This window comes from Mustela nigripes, chromosome 4, assembly GCF_022355385.1.
Source record: "Mustela nigripes isolate SB6536 chromosome 4, MUSNIG.SB6536, whole genome shotgun sequence".
NCBI lineage: Eukaryota > Metazoa > Chordata > Mammalia > Carnivora > Mustelidae > Mustela > Mustela nigripes.
Genome location: NC_081560.1, coordinates 96313042 through 96329232, shown reverse-complemented (window position 1 = coordinate 96329232; position 16191 = coordinate 96313042). Strand labels below are relative to the sequence as shown.

Genomic DNA, 16191 nt, shown 5'->3' with positions numbered 1-16191 from the left:
TGACTGGTTTTGGTTTACTAACACTTTGCAATAATTTTTGTGTTTCTGTATGTGAAGAACGTAATTTCCTCTTTTTTTAAAAAGTTCTGTGTCTGGTTCAGGAATATTAGGTTAAGTTGGACTTCTAAAACTACTCAGAAAGTGTTCCTTCTTCTATTTTCTGAAATAACTTATATTAGATTGATGTGATTTCTTCCAAAAATGTTTGACAAAATTCAGCAGTGAAATCAACTGATCATACAATTTTCAGTGTGGGAAGACTTTTGATCAGAAAAATTAAATTTCTTTAATAAATAGAGAGCATTCATGTATCCTATTTCATTAGTATCAATTTTAGGATGTCATACTTTTTAAGGAATTTGTTCATGTAATTTAAGATGCTAAATGAACTGGCATACTATAGTTTATAGTATTTTCTTTTTTGCTTTTAGGATCAGCAGGAATAAACTCTTTAATTTTCTCTGTTGGTAATATGTGTTATCTCTCTCTTTCTTGATTATACTAATAAAATATCTATCACTTTCATTGATCCTTTTAAAGAAATAACTTTTGGCTCTAAGTTTTCTCTCCTGTATCTTTCCTTTTTTTCATTGATTTTTTACTCTTATCTTTTTAGTCCTTTTTCTTTAACCATTCTGGTAGTTTCTTAATCATTAATCTTTAATTTTCAGAACTTACTGGTTTCCTAAAATAAGCATAAAAGGCTAATTTTTTTTCTTTTTAGCAGAATTTTAGCTGCATTATACAAAATTTAATAGGTAATAATTTTATCATTGTTCGGTTTAAAACATTTTCTAATTTTTTTATGATTTCTTTTTTAACATACAGATTATTTAGAAGTATGATTTTTAATGTGAAAGTATTTGATATTTTCTTAAGCATCTCATGGTTACTTATTTTTAACTTAACTCTGTGACAGGTTAAGAACAAAAGTAGAATTATTTCAATACATTTAAATATATGAAGACTTGTTTTATGCTCCAACATAACACTATGGTGAATATATCATATACACTTGATACGTTTTGTGTTCATTTACTTTCAGCCTATTTGCATCTTCAATGTGTAACTCTTGTAAATCCACATATAGTTACGTCTTGCTTTTTTATCCATTCTGATAACCTCTGCCTTTCCATTCAAATGTTTAGTATATTAAGATTTAATGTAACAATTGATATATTAGGAATTATATATAGAATTTTATTGTAGTTGTCTGTCTTTATGTCCTTATGTTTCTGCTCCTCTTTTCTGCCTTCTTTAGATTATTTAAATGAGTGGGGTTTTTTTAGAATACCAGTTATGTCATAAATAGTCTCCTTAACAATAACTAGTTATGGCACATTTCAGTCTTGTTTCAGAGGTTTCATTAATGTCTTTAACTTTCCACAGTTGACTTGGAGTTAACATTGTACCACTTCACATAAAATGTGCAGACACTACAACCACCCATCTCTGTCATTCCTTATTTTACAGCTGTCACATGAGCTATATTTACATTCCTAATATGCTTCAGAGAACAATGTTAGATGTTTGTTTTAAACAGTTATATGTACTTTAAAGAAGTTAAAAGGAAAAAATGATCTTAAAGACCCAAGATTTCTTGTAGTGAATTTCCACTGGCTATCTACTGCCTTTGTTTTTTCTTGTCTTGCAAATTTCTTTACATAGCTTTTTAATATGTTCAATATAATCAGGCCCCCAGTTATATCCACGTCCTAGTCCCTGGAAATTGCATTTGTTAGCTTATACGGAAAAGGGTAATTCAGGTTGCCAATGGATTTAAAGTGTTAATCAAGTGACTTTAAAATAAGAAAACCATCCTAGACACTCACATGGGCACAATGTAATCCTAGGGTCCCTAAAAGTAGAAGGTCAAAGCAGAAGAGTAGGTCAGAGTGATTCCGTCTGATGAGGGAAGAGCTCAACCTACCATCGCTGGCTCTGAGGATGAAGACAAAGCCCAGGAGCTAGAGGCTGAAGACTCCAAGGACACGGATTCCACGCGACAGACTCTAGAAGATATGCAACCTTGCCAGCACCTTGATTTCAGCTCGGCGAGACCCATTTCTGACTCTGACCTCCAGAAGTCTAAGATGATAAATTTGTACTGTCTAAGTCACTAAATTTATGCCAATTTCTTCTTCAGTAGAAGGCCAACCCAGGCTTCGTCTTTGAAAGTTCGAGTTTCTAGGTATAGTATTCTGGTGTGGCGCATTTTTTTTTATCAGACCGTAAATATTTTGCTCCATTGCTCCACTGTCTTCTTGTCTGATGAGAGGACTGTGAGGTTTCAACTTACTTTTCTCTTGCTACTTTCAAAATTTTCTTAGTATCTTTTGAACCTGAATATCTGATGCTTGGGCTTTTTGAAAAATGTTTATACTGTTTGGAATTCAATAAGCCTCTTGAAAGCTGTAAATGTATATCTTGCATCAAATTTGGAGACGTTTCAGTAACTGTTTCTTCAAATATTATTTTCTGTTACATTTTACTTCCCCTTTTATTCTTGGACTACAATTAGTGTATTTAACTTTTTCATCCTGTTCCATGGGTCCCTGGGACTCTGTTCATTTATTTATAGTTCCTTTTTTTCCACCCTCTCCAAGTTCTACTTTTAAATCCTTCATACTTTCCTTGTCATATCCTTTATGCTAAGTAATCCCATATCATTTCTATTTTAAGATTTTGAAATTTTAGTTTTAAAATTTCTCTTTGGCTCTGTTTTTGCATTCTATTTCTTTGATGAAAGTTCCTGTCTTATGATTATAAGTATATTCTCCATTATGGCACTAAGCACAGTTACAATAGCTGTATTAAAATCTCTGTGTGATAATTCTAGCCTCTAGCATGTTCCCATGTGAGCTTATCCCATTTTCCATGGTTTTTTGTATGTTGAGTAATTTTGGATTTTATGTTGGACATTGTACCTTTAATGTTGAGGAGGCCCTGGATTCCGCATTATTCCTGAGTGTGTTTTGGATAATAGCGAGATCTTAGATCAGTACCTTGTTAGCCTTTGATAGGACTGATCAGAATCTGTTTTGAGCAAGGAGAGCCCAGACATCAGCCAAACATGTGGGCTAAGTTCATATGTGGAACTCTGGCTCCCTCCCTGACTGTCTCCCTTCTTGGATTCTTTCCTTTAATTCTTGGTGTATGCTCCATTCTTTCATCTCTTTAGGTCAGAAAGACAGAGATTTCTACTGAAATTTTAACTACTCCAGTTGCCTGAACGTAGCCAAACTCCAGGCCACAAGGGGAAAATCACCCTGAGTTCATCCTCTAAGTTTTAACTCTGAAATTTACCTGATTTTGTTCAATCACCGGAGGTCTTGACCCAGTGGATTTGTGTTTCATCAGAGTCTGGGGTTGTTACTGGTGGGAGGGTTAGTCTTTTAGGAGCTTACTCCACCACAGAGGAAACAAAAATATTTAATGATTTCTTTAAAGATAAATGCTTGATTTTAAAGAATTTGCTTTGTTTCTTTTTCATATCTGCCTGTTCTTTTCCTTAAGTCTTGTTCTTTCCTTAGAAATTCAGTTTCATGAAAGTTAATGCATATACAGATGGCTCTATTATCTGAGGGTCCTTGGGTAAGATGCCCCCCTTATGTTGGTCTGCTGACACCTTCTCACAAGAGACTTTTTTCACATGCAGAGTATGATTTTGACTGTGGTTTCTTCTAGAGATAGCTTTTTTCTGTGGGATGCTACATGTCAATGCCACTTCGTGGAAATGTTGCTGTGGAGCATTGCTTATTTTTTCTGGGTACAAAGCTTTTCTTCTTCTTCTCCTCCTCCTCCTCCTCCTCCTCCCTTTCCCCCTCCTCCTTCTCTTTTTTTTAATTTTAGGATATGGTAGTCCCACACTACATGTGTCCTAATAAATTGTAATCCAGGTATCCCCGTGGTACAGAACAAAGTTTCTTTTTCTTCATGGATGATATATGGTATTTTCCAATTTATTGTCTGGGTCAGATAGCCAACTTCCCACCCATGCGTAAAGATTTGTTCAAATTCTTGCTCATTGCTGAGATAGCCCTTTGTGGTACCTGAATTTATACAGAAAACTCAATTCCAAATATCTATCCTGAGATCTGAGACTCCCATTCTTATGTAGGTATTAAAATCCTAGCCTGTATATTCTTTGGTTTCAGCCAAAACCAGTTCATTCCCCATTTCTACAGTTAATAAAAAAAAAAAAAAGCCCATTTTTATTTGGACCCATGACCTTAGCTTAAAGATAATTCTTTCACAATTCCTTTGCAGCTAGTGCAATATTGAGTTCAGCCAACATCATTTAAAGTGACGTGTGCATTTTCTGGAACAAGTTCTTAGAAAGAGGAGGATGTCCCTCTCTGATTTTGCTTCTATCCTTCTAACCTGATGTCCAGAAGAATGAATCTAGGAGAGTATGATACACTAAAACCACAAGATAGTCCAGAATCTATGGATTATGTAAAAGAGAATTAAACATCTATAGTGTCCCCATCACAGCATATTGGGGTCACTGTTACCCAAAGCTTCCCCCATGAAAAATGTAATTTCAGTGGCACAACCATTTTTAGAACTAAATTTTCTCTTCCTTTCTGGAAACTACATCTTCTCTCTTCTTTTGCTTTTCAGCTCAGCTAAGTATTGGTTTTAAAATATGTGTAGCACTTTGATACATCTGTAGCACCTCAATATATCTGAGGTGATAGGGAGGATTTGTGGGAAAAAAAAAACAACAACCTTATTCTTTGACAATTCTGAAAGGAAGCTTCCTAATCCTGAATTCTAGAATTCCGACATTTACATACAGGAAAAGGTATAGATTTTTACTGTACAATTTAATCAATCACTTTGACTTAAATGAGAAACTCATATATATATAGCCAGTATATCAGTCGAAATACAGAACATTTTTGTCATCTCCCCAAATGCTTCATTTCTGCTCTCAGCTGATTTTCACTCCCCATTGACAGCCATGACTCCATGTTCTATTACTAACACTTAGCTTTGCCTGCTCCTGGCTTCATGTAATTGGAATCAGAATTATGTATTTTTTCGAAACTGGCTTTTTTTTTTTTGACTTATTAGTATTGCCTTTATAAAAAAAGATTTATTTTATTTATTGGGAGGGGAGGGATAGAGGGAGAAGGACAGAGAAAATCTCCAGTAAACGGCCCACTTGGTGCAAATCCTATTGCCAGGCTTGATCTCATGACCCTGAGATCATGACCTGAGCTGAAACCAAGAGTTGGATGCTTAACTGACTGAGCTACTCAGGTGCCCCTTAATATTGGCTTTTAGTATTGGTGAGATTCTCTCATGTTCTGGTTTACACTTTTTTATTGAATACTTTCCATTCCGTGATCTGTTAATCCATATTCTTTTCTACTGATTTTTTGTGTACATATTAATTGAGCTGCTACATACAAGTGTTCCTATACAAGTCTCTTCGTGGACATGTACTTTGATTTTATTGGGTAAATACTTAAAGATGGAATTAACGGGTCACAGTGTAGGCGTGTCCCTTTATAAGGTATGCCAAAGGTTTGAGAAATCCATTTGCTTTCTGTCCTCACCAACATACGGTGTTGTCAAGCATCTTTTTCTTTTCTTTGAAAAAACATTTCAAATTATACACATATTAAAAAAAGAATTCTTTGCCTCTCTTTTTACATCATACTAGCTCCTTGATGGTTTCCAAGCATCGTAATTTTAGTCTTTCTCTTCGGTACTCAGTACTATTCCATTTTGATTAACATTTGTACTTCCTTCACAACTAAAAATGAACACCTTTTCATATGCCTGTTGGGCATTTATATGTCTTCTTTTGTGAAACATTTATTTCAGTCTTGAGGTATTAAAAAATATTTTTGCTATCAAGTCGCGTGAGTTCTTACCCCCACAGATCTTGACAGATGCTGCAGGCACTTTCTTTCCGTCTGTGGCTCACACTTTTACCTTCACAGTGGTCCAAAGAACAAAGGACTTTAGTGTTGACAGAATGAATTTTTTTCTAGACATAGTGATTTTGATGTCCTCTGTAAGAAACTCTGCTCACCAACTGCAGATATTTTATCTTGTATTTTGTTGTAGGACTTTCTTCGTGCTAGCTTTTCTGTTCAGGTCAATGGCCAGCACAAAGTAATTTCTGTGACGGTATGAGAAAGGGGTACAGGGCTCCCTACCACATGCATGTCCAGCTGTTCAGAGACTGTTTGTTGAAAACACTGCATGTAAACCAGTGAACCGTCTTGTTACTTTTGTGTAAAAACTGTCTATTTCTGGACTCTCAATTCTATTCAGTTGATTTCTCTGTTATTACACCAAAACAACACTGTCTTAGTGCGGCATTGCTGTGGGTCTTCAAATCAGGTAGAATCACTTTCCTATGGCATTACTTTTTTTCAAGATGTAAATTAATGTAAATTTCAGAGACAAAAGCAACTTTGCATTAAAAAGGCACAGAATTATGGTAGGGAAAGAACTGCAACTATTTGGAGCTTAATTTGAATATTGATATCTTAAAAAATACTGAGTTTTTCACTCCATGAAAATAACATTATGTCTGAATTTATTTAGATCTTTTATTTGTCTCAGCATCTTGAGATCATTTTCAGTGCAGATCTTTGAACATTTTTTATTAACTTTTTCCCTAACATTATAGTTTTTAAAAATGTTATTATAGGGGCTCCTGGGTGGCTCAGTGGGTTAAAGCCTCTGCCTTCAGCTCAGGTCATGATCCCAGCTGGGACTGAGCCCTGCATGGGCTCTCTGCTCAACAGGGAGCCTCTCTACCCCCTCTCTCTGCCTGCCTCTCTGCCTGTGATCTCTGTCTGTCAAAAAAATAAATAAAATCTTTTTAAAAATGTTACTATAGTGGTATTTTTATAATTTTATTTTTCAATTTCTAAACACTAGAAAAAATGATTTCTTTTTGATTTTGGCCTTCAATCATTGACTGAGATGATTTATATATATATATACATAGATATATTAAAATTCTGTTAATACAATAAATCACAGGCATTGATTTCTGAATGGTAAGCCAATTTTGCAATCCTGGGATGATCTCTATTTCATCATGATGTATTATCTATTTAATACATTGCCAAATTTAACTTAGTAAAATTTCCCAAGGATTGTTTTGTTTGTTTGTAGACATATTAGACTGTAATTTTTTGTTGTAATATAGTTTACATTTTGGTGACAGAGCTCTATTTTCCTCAATGGATTATTTGGATATGATGATATGATTTCTCCCTTAAACATTTGATTTTATTCCTTAGTAAAACTACCTCCACCTAGTGTTTCCTCTGTAAAAAGTGTTATGATAATCCGCAAAAGTATTTTCACAGACATAGGTCCACTGAGGTTTTCTCCTTGTGTCAGTTTTGGAAAGTTGTGTTTTTACACCATTTGTTCATTTTATCTACATTGTCAACCTCACTGGCTTAAAGTGGTTTATAAGACCACTCTTTAAAAGAAAACAGATTGTACGGAGTTGTAGTGTACTTGCAATGAATGTCATCCACTCCCACATACAGTCCAAGGAGGTTGTGCAGTCGTGTACAACCATGAAGCGACTGTAACAGATTCAGAGCATTGACATTTTGCTGAAAGGTTCCTCATGCCCCTTTGCCATCCATGTCTCCCTCTCCTCCCAGACCAGGGCAACAGCTGATCCATTTTTTGTCCATCTTATTGGTTTGCGTTTTCAGAATTTCATCTACATAGAATCCATGGTACATCATGTTTTGTTTCTGACTGTATTCACGCAGTATAATGATTCTGGAAGTTTGTCTTGTCGCAAGGCTCATCACTACGGTCGATCTAACTGCTGACTACTATTCCATTGTACGGATCGGCCACCATCGGTTCACTCTTTCACATGCACATAAACATTTAGTTGGTTTCCATTTTTAGACTGTCACGAATAGAGCTGCTTTCAACATGTTTATGTCCAAGTTTTCACGTGGACATGTATTTAAATTTGTCTCGGGTAAACAGCTAGCCATGGGGTGGCTGTCTACGGCCGGCACAGGTGTAGGTTCACCGTCTAAACAGTGTTCAAGAGTTTCCAAACTCGTTGTACCATTTTGCATCCCAATGCTCTGTATCCTTGTCACACTTGGAATTTCCAGTTGTTTTAATTTTAGATAGGGTTTGCACTGAATCTCCAGGCCAGTTGGAGAAATAGTAATCCAGCAACAAGTCTTCTGACCCAGGAGCCTAGTTTATTTTTCTTTTATTTAAGTCTTTGCTAATTTATTTCACTCAGTAATGTACCAAAGTTTTCAGTTAAAAAAATGCATGGTTTTAAATCAAATCTTGTGTGGTTTTTGGTACTATTGTTAATGGAATGTTTTAACCTTTCATTTTCCAGTTGTTTGCTTCTGATATGTAACATTACAATTGATTTTTATACAATAACAATAAGCCTTTGCGTCTGATAAATTTGATTATTTCTAACACTTGGTTTGAAAATTTCTGAGGACTTTTTACAAATATGATCAGTCAGGGGCACCTAGGTGGCACAGTTGATTAAGCATCTGACTCTTGATGACATCAAGCCCCGCATCAGGCTTCATACCGACCACGGAGTCTGCTTGGAATCCTCTCTCCCTCCCCCTCTGCCCCTCCTGCTCATGCTCTTTCTTTCTTTCAAGTAAATACATCTTTAAAAAAAAAACAAAGCCATAAATATCATGTCATCTCTACATGAGTTGGAATTACTTCTTCCTTTCCAATATTTATGATTTCTATTTCTTTTTCTTGCCTTTCTGCAATAGCTATCCTCTCCACTAAATGGAAAATGACAGTGGTAATAGCAGGCACGTTTGTCTTTTTCCTGATATTAAGGGAAAGACATTCAGTCTTTTTCATTATTTCCTTTAGCCTCAGGTTTTTCATAGATGCCCTATATCAGATTGAAGACGTTCCCTTCTAAGTCTCATTTGCTGAGAGTTTTGGTCTAAATGACCATTGATTTTTTTCCCTTTTGTTAATAGTACTCTTGGTTGTCTCTGATTCTTTGCTTCTCTGTATCTATTTTATAAAGAACCTGTCAAATTCCACATAAATACAGCTAAGCTATTGATTTGGATTGCACTGAAACTACAAAACAACTTAGTGCTTCCCATCTTACTCTTCTTTTTCTATTTTACATTGTTTTCTTGCAGTCAGCATATAATTGGGTATGGAATTTTTTTCTCTAGCATAAAAACTGCTGACTTTCAATTTCCTTATATTAAATTGTATCCAACATAACATCTGACATAACTTGGTTTAAATATAGTTTTATTTATTGTTTATTTCTTCTGTTCTTTTCCTTTTTATGTTACTTTCTTTTGTATTGTTTGAGGTTTTTTTTCTTTTTTAAATTTCATTTTGTCTCCCCCATTAGCTTATTGCCTATGATTGATTGATTGATTGATTGGCTTCTGTTATTACTGTCACTGTAAGACGTATGTATCTTTAATTCTAGGGTTTAAAGTATAATAGTATACCACTTCATGAATAGTGTAAAAAATTATAATAGCATATGTCTATTTTCATCCTGACCTCCCTTGTGCTATTGTTGCACAATTCAGCTCTGCATGTGCTGTACCCCCCAAATACATTGCAACTATTGTTGGCTTAAACATTCAATGATATTTTAAAGAATTTCAAAATGAAAGGCAGTGTTTTCTATTTACCCACATAGTTACCATTTCTCTTGACCTCAACTTCATCCCATTGTATAAACTCAAATTTCCACGTACACCATATTCTTTTGTCTGAAGAACCTCCTTCAGGTCTGTTGGCAATATGTCCCTCAGCTTTATTTTCCTGAAAATGTCTACTCTGCCTTTCTTTTGGAAATTTACTAGTGATGCTTTTTTTTTTTTTAAGATTCATTTATTTATTTGAGAGAGAGAGCACAAGTAGGAGAGGGGCGGAGCAAGAGGGAGTGGAAGCGGGAGCATCTCGGGAAGATTCTTGCTGAGCCTGGAGCCCCGTGTGGGCCCCATCTCACGACCTGATCATGACCTGATTCAAAACCAAGAAGAGTAGGATGCTTAACAGCCTGAGCCACCCACGTGCCCCACTAGTTAATGTACTCTTAATTAATGTTTTCTGATATTTAAAATACATGTCTCCATATTCTTCCAGCACACACAGATTCTGACAAGAGCCCAGTGTCATTCTTTTTTTTTTTAAATTAATTTATTTATTTGACAGAGAGAGATCACAAGTACGCAGAGAGGCAAACAGAGAGAGAGAGAGAGAGGAGGAAGCAGGCTCCCTGCTGAGCAGAGAGCCCAATGCGGGACTCGATCCCAGGACCCTGAGATCATGACCTGAGCGGAAGGCAGAGGCTTTACCCACTGAGCCACCCAGGCACCCCAAGCCCAGTGTCATTTTTACATGTATTCCTCTGTATATAATATATTTTTTCCTCTAGCTGTTTTAAGATGTTCTTTTTATCATTGTTTCCCATAATTTATGTGCATAGTTTCCTTTATCTTTATACAGCTTGGCACTTGTTGATTTCCTTATGTCTGTACATTTATAATCATTTAGGAACAACACTGGCCATGGTTTGCCCATTTTTCCCACTTTCTTTTTTTCTGGGACTCCAATTACAGGTATATATATATATATTTTTTTCAATTACAGGTATATTAAACAGCTTGATATCATCCTGCAGCTAACTGATACTTTATTTATTTGTTTTCTATTTCATTTTGGATGGTTCTTGCTACGTTTTGAACTTCACAGGTCTTTTATACTACAGTATCTGGTCTGCTCCTAAAACTATGCCCATTTATATGCCATTTTGGTTACTGTGTCTTTCATGTCTTAACGTCCTCTTGAGTCTTGTTTACATCACACATTTTCCCCATCTCCACGGTTGTGGTTTCCTCTACCATCCGAACATACAGAACGTATTTGTAATAGCTGTTTGCACATCCTTGTCTGCTTGTTTCTTTGTATCTACCACTTCCAGGTATGGTAATAATGATTTATTGTTCCTCCTGACTCTGGGTGGTATTTTCCTACTTCTTGGCATAAAAGTCATTTTCCTTGGAATATTTTGGATCTTGGGTTATTGCTTCCTAAAACTTGTTTTACTCTTAAATAGTGTTAGATTTTTTTCCAGCACAAAGTTAAGTAATTAAAATCAGGGGGTATTTGAGGGGCTTCTTTTAACCTATTCAAGCAAGCCCATAGGAACCATTAGAGTAGGGCTAATTCAGCCTGACTACGATAATGATATCCTTCTAAACAGTTTGCCTGATATCCTGTGTTCTACAAGTGGGGACCTGGACCTGCCCCATTAAAGCCTCGGAGGACGGTCATGCTCGTGCAGTCCTCTAAAGAACATCTTCCTCCACTTCAGCAGTTTCCTTTTGTCAGTCTACAGATCAGTGTTCGCAGATGTACACACTCTCTTCCCCAGCTCTCCAGAGCACTGGCTCCGCAACTCCCTCCTTTCTGGAACCCCAATCTTAAAACTCCAGATGCCTTGGGTGCTCCAAACTCCAATCCCTGTCTTCCCAACTCAAGAAGGCATGGCCTTCCCTTCCACGACTGGCTCAGAAACTGCCTCCGGGCAGTAAGTTGGTGAAACGCAGGGTTCGCGTGGTTATTTTCCCTCCTTTAGACATTCTAGTCCTTCACTACCTTTTGTCCAGTGTCTGGAAACCATCATTTCTCTTATTTTGTCCAATTTTCTATATGTCAAGGCAGAAAAGTGGGTAGAACAGCTGATACTCCATGTCCTTTGCTTCCTTAATGTCTTTTTTTATTTTTTAAAAAAACTTTATTTTGTACTTTTTTTGGTTTATGTTGCTGTCTGTTGTCTAGCTTCGGAGAGGAACTTTCATCCACCAGGAAGGATGTTACTAGCATCCAGAATGTTGCCTGTGACCTTACATTGCACACAACGGTCTTCCATGGCAAAGAATTGATCCAGCTGAATCCAGCTGAAAATGTCAATGGTGCAAGGCTCACAGACCCTGGTTGAACCAACTAATTCCAGCCTGACCATTGCTTTTCTTTGTTTTCCCTTGGGGGATTCCATATATATATGGAATGTATATATATATATATAGTTTCTTTTTTGCCTTTCTTCCATCTCAACCAGTTTCACTCAGGTATTTTTAACTGATTCTCCATCTTCTTTTCTTCTGCTGGATGTTTTCTTGCCTTTCCTCAATGCCCCTTGTTTAAAACTTTTAAAAGATTTATTTGTATTAGAGAGAGAAGGTGAGCAAGTGTGCAAGTGGGGGGCAGGGGGAACAGAGTGCAGAGCCAGATGCGGGGCTCGATCTCACAACCCCAAGATCATGACCCGAGCTGAAACGGAAGTCAGATGCTTAATTGAGGCATCCAGGTACCCCTGTGCCTCCTTAAATTTTTATTTGAATCTTGTTTCCCTTGGGCACAGTGTAATTCTTAATTTCTGAATGAAATTTCCATTTCTTTCACTTTTTTCACTGTCAATTTTATTTGGATTTATTTTCTTAAATTTCTGTGTGAAGGCAGCTTTTCATATCCTCAAATGATTGTTTGAAACATGTAATTCAGTTTGGAATATTATAGTACAGTTTTCTTCTGTTTTATAGTTGATTTGGTGTTTTGTATTCTTATTAAAGTATTTGTCTCTTCTTTTGATTCTTATTTTCATTAACGTATTTTGATTCTTGTTTTCTGTTTTGTTACCATTTCTTGGAACAGATTTATCCAGTTCTCTTCCATTCATTTGATGGATTTGGTGTGGTTTGAGCTATTTTTAGTTCAATGCTGCCCCCTTCTGTCAGTGTAGCAAAGTGCAGCACTTTCTCTAATAAGTTGTTTTCCTGCGGCAGATAATTGTGACCAGGAGGGTTGTGCAACTTCCACTCAACTCATTCTTTTTGGCTTTTAGAATATTGGTTTTTCCTCTTTCCCTCATTTTTTTTTTTAATTTTTATCACCCCACCTCCAAACGGTGACTCTTTTGTTTGTCAGAGAGAGAGAGAGAGGGCACAGCAGGGGGAGCAGCAGGCAGAGGGAGAAGCAGGCTCCCCACTAAGCAGGGAGCCTGATAAGGGACTCCACCCCAGGATTCTGGGATCACGACTTGAACGACTTGAGCCAAAGGCAGACGCTTAACCGACAGAGCCACCAGGCATCCCTGACTCTTTCTTTCAAACTTCTCTAACACCATCAGTGCCGCTGAAAAACTGCCACTTCAAATCAGGTGTGCTTTTCAGACTGACAGTCTGCTTTATCTTCCGTCCGTGGTCGTTAGATGAATCCTAGGGTGACTTCTCTCTACCATGCCTTTTTTTTTTTTCCCCCAAGATTGTCCTCATTTACCAATTAATTAATTAATTAATTAAGGGCTCAAAGTATGACTTGTTAGGGTTTTTTGTTTTCTTTCTCTTCTTTTAACTTGCAGTAATTTGAAGTTTAGTATTTCTCTTCTAAATATGTTGAAAGTTTTTGTATGCTAATACTTGTCCTATTCTGCTTTTAAGGCCATGTAGGGGAGCACAGTTTTATGGAGCTGCCATTACATTTGGCTCCTTAACTGCTACATTTGTTTGTTCTTTTGAACAGCATTGGCAGAAATTCATCAATTTTTTTCAATAAACTAACTTCTGGCTCTGGTGATTTTTAAAACCATTTGTTTTCCATTTCCTTATTACTTTATCTTTATTATTTTCTTCCTCCAGCTTAAAAAAAATTGATTTTGCCATGTTTTTCTAGCTTGCTCAGTTCTTAAATTTTTAGGTTTCCTTCTGTTATAACATACTCATTTCAGATTACATATTTCCTCTAGGAATTATTATAACTCATTCTCACAGATTTTGCTACAATATTACTATTATAGTTCAGTTCAAGTAATTTTCTAGTTTCTTTCATGATTTTTCTTCGGCCCATTACTCACTCATGAACATATTTTTACATTTCCAAATACATAATTTTCTAGGATGTTCTGATCTGTCATAATTGTCTTGTGGTCAAAGAACATATTTGTATGATTTAAGATATTTGTGAAATGTACAGAACTGATGAATCTATTATACATCTGAAACTAATATAACACTGTATGTGAATCACAGAAATTAAAAGAATAAACAAATACGTAAGGCAAAAATTAAATATGTATATATATTTGAAAAATTTCTGGTTGTTTTATGGTACAGTATGTGGCCATTTTTATTAATGGTCCTTGCAAAAAGGTGTATTTATATTTATCTATTAGGTCAACTTGCTAATTGTGCTTTGTTATTCTACTATATTTAGTTTTGTCTATACTAAATCTACCAATGTCCTGTTTTCTTGTTAATTGTCACACAGTTTATAATGACTCTGATCAGTAACAGTCGTGAACAGATAATTCAATGTCTTTTCAGATTAAAAAAAGAAATCTATGTTTAGCGTAGAGGTGACAACAATCCACCTAACATTCTGAATGCTATATCCTAATAAGTATTGAATCTTTGCCAAATCAACTGCTGCTACATCATCAGTGTAATTTCTGTATCTTCTCTGAAAATTACATGTGAATGTAAGTCATAATAAGAGCTATGTTAGAGACAGAACCAAGAATCAACTAAAACCAATGGATCTACTGTCAAAAAGAAGGGATGCAGAAAAGCAAAGTCCCATTAATTTTTCACTTGTAGAAAGTATACTAAATCAGAATTGGCAATAATTCATTTAAAATATATTTTATTGGGGTGCCTGGGGGGCTCAGCAGGAAAAGCCTCTGCCTTCAGCTCAGGTCATGATCTCTGGGGCCTGGGATTGAGACCCGAATCAACAGGCTCTCTGCTCAGCAGGGAGCCTGCTTCCCCCCGCCCCCTGCTCACCTCTCTGCCTACTTGTGATCTCTGTCTGCCAAATAAATAAATAAAATCTTAAAAAAATAAAATATTTTGTATTGTGCCCTTCTCAGTGATTCACAAGATCTGTCACAATCACCTGTGTCCTGTGGATAATGCATTGATACGGTTGCTGGATAATGTGTGGGTAAGATCGGTCTTCCTCTTGTAGGGACAAAGATTCTGAAATCTGTGTGTTCTTACTGTTCTTCAACAGGGAGACCATTAATTCTTCTGCACCCATGTCTAAGTCTCCTCTAGCAATATCTGAAATGGATGCTTCCCCCTTTTCTGGAGGTTCATATCACTAGTCATCATCATTTTGGTAGATCATAGGTATCATAGCATCATCTTTCATTGGCATCTGGATTTTTCTTCAGTACACCATTTTTTCCACTTCCTGATTAGTCTTTATAGGCTGCCACTTCTGTATGTTATGTATCTTCAGTTTCTTTATGAAACGTTTGTTTTCAGAAATGTATCATTGACACTGTTTTCTCAAAGTCAATCCTTATAATAGCTTTTCTCTTGCGGCTGTGTCTTTTGTCTCTTTCTGTTCTCTACATGTTTAGTGTGTGCTGTTTCATAAAGGAGGGGCTAAATTTGCTATTTGACTTCAGCTTTAGTGATCTTGGAATCTGGTTCAATGGGAACCTACTGATGCTAGATACTTCTTAGGTTTGGTTACAAGACATTAAGGACATCTTCCTTTATGTCCTAAAACCTTAACATCATTCACATTAAGATCCTTCATCATAGTCAACATCATAAATGCTTCAACTCCTTAGAATTTCTTCACATTTTGCTAGAGCTGATAAAAGATGACGGCCGAGTCCAGATTCCAAACCATGCAATTACCATGAACAATGTGAAAAATTTCAGGAGTTTCCTATTTCTGTCCATTCATGTGTCTTCCATGCTTTGGCTCTCTTGAAAATTGTGCTGCCACTTTCCTTGGTGCTGGGATGAACAGTGACTGTCATTGCTGTGGTATGTGGTGCTTCTGGGGGGCCTTAGTTCCCAGTGTAGAGAAGGGAATGTGAGGGTACCCTCCAGGAAACCCCAGAATTGAGCACATGGTGGATATGGTAATTGCATCTGTGCATGTTGCTTCTGTCCTACTCTCCTATACATCTGGGATTTCGAGTAAATAGAGATTTTATTTTATTTTATTTTATTTTTATTTTTTTTTTTCAGTTTTTAATTAAGGTTTGTTTTTTTTTTTTTATAAACATATATTTTTATCCCCAGGGGTACAGGTCTGTGAATCACCAGGTTTACACACTTCACAGCACTCACCAAAGCACATACCCTCCCCAATGTCCATAATCCCACC

At 36.3% G+C, this 16191-nt stretch overlaps 1 protein-coding gene across 1 annotated transcript in view; it reads right to left on the bottom strand.

Annotated features, from left to right (window-relative positions):
- SPMIP7 (sperm microtubule inner protein 7) overlaps positions 1–16191 on the bottom strand; it is a 65930-nt gene that overhangs the window by 33165 nt on the left and 16574 nt on the right. The gene's annotated exons all lie outside the window — the stretch shown is intronic.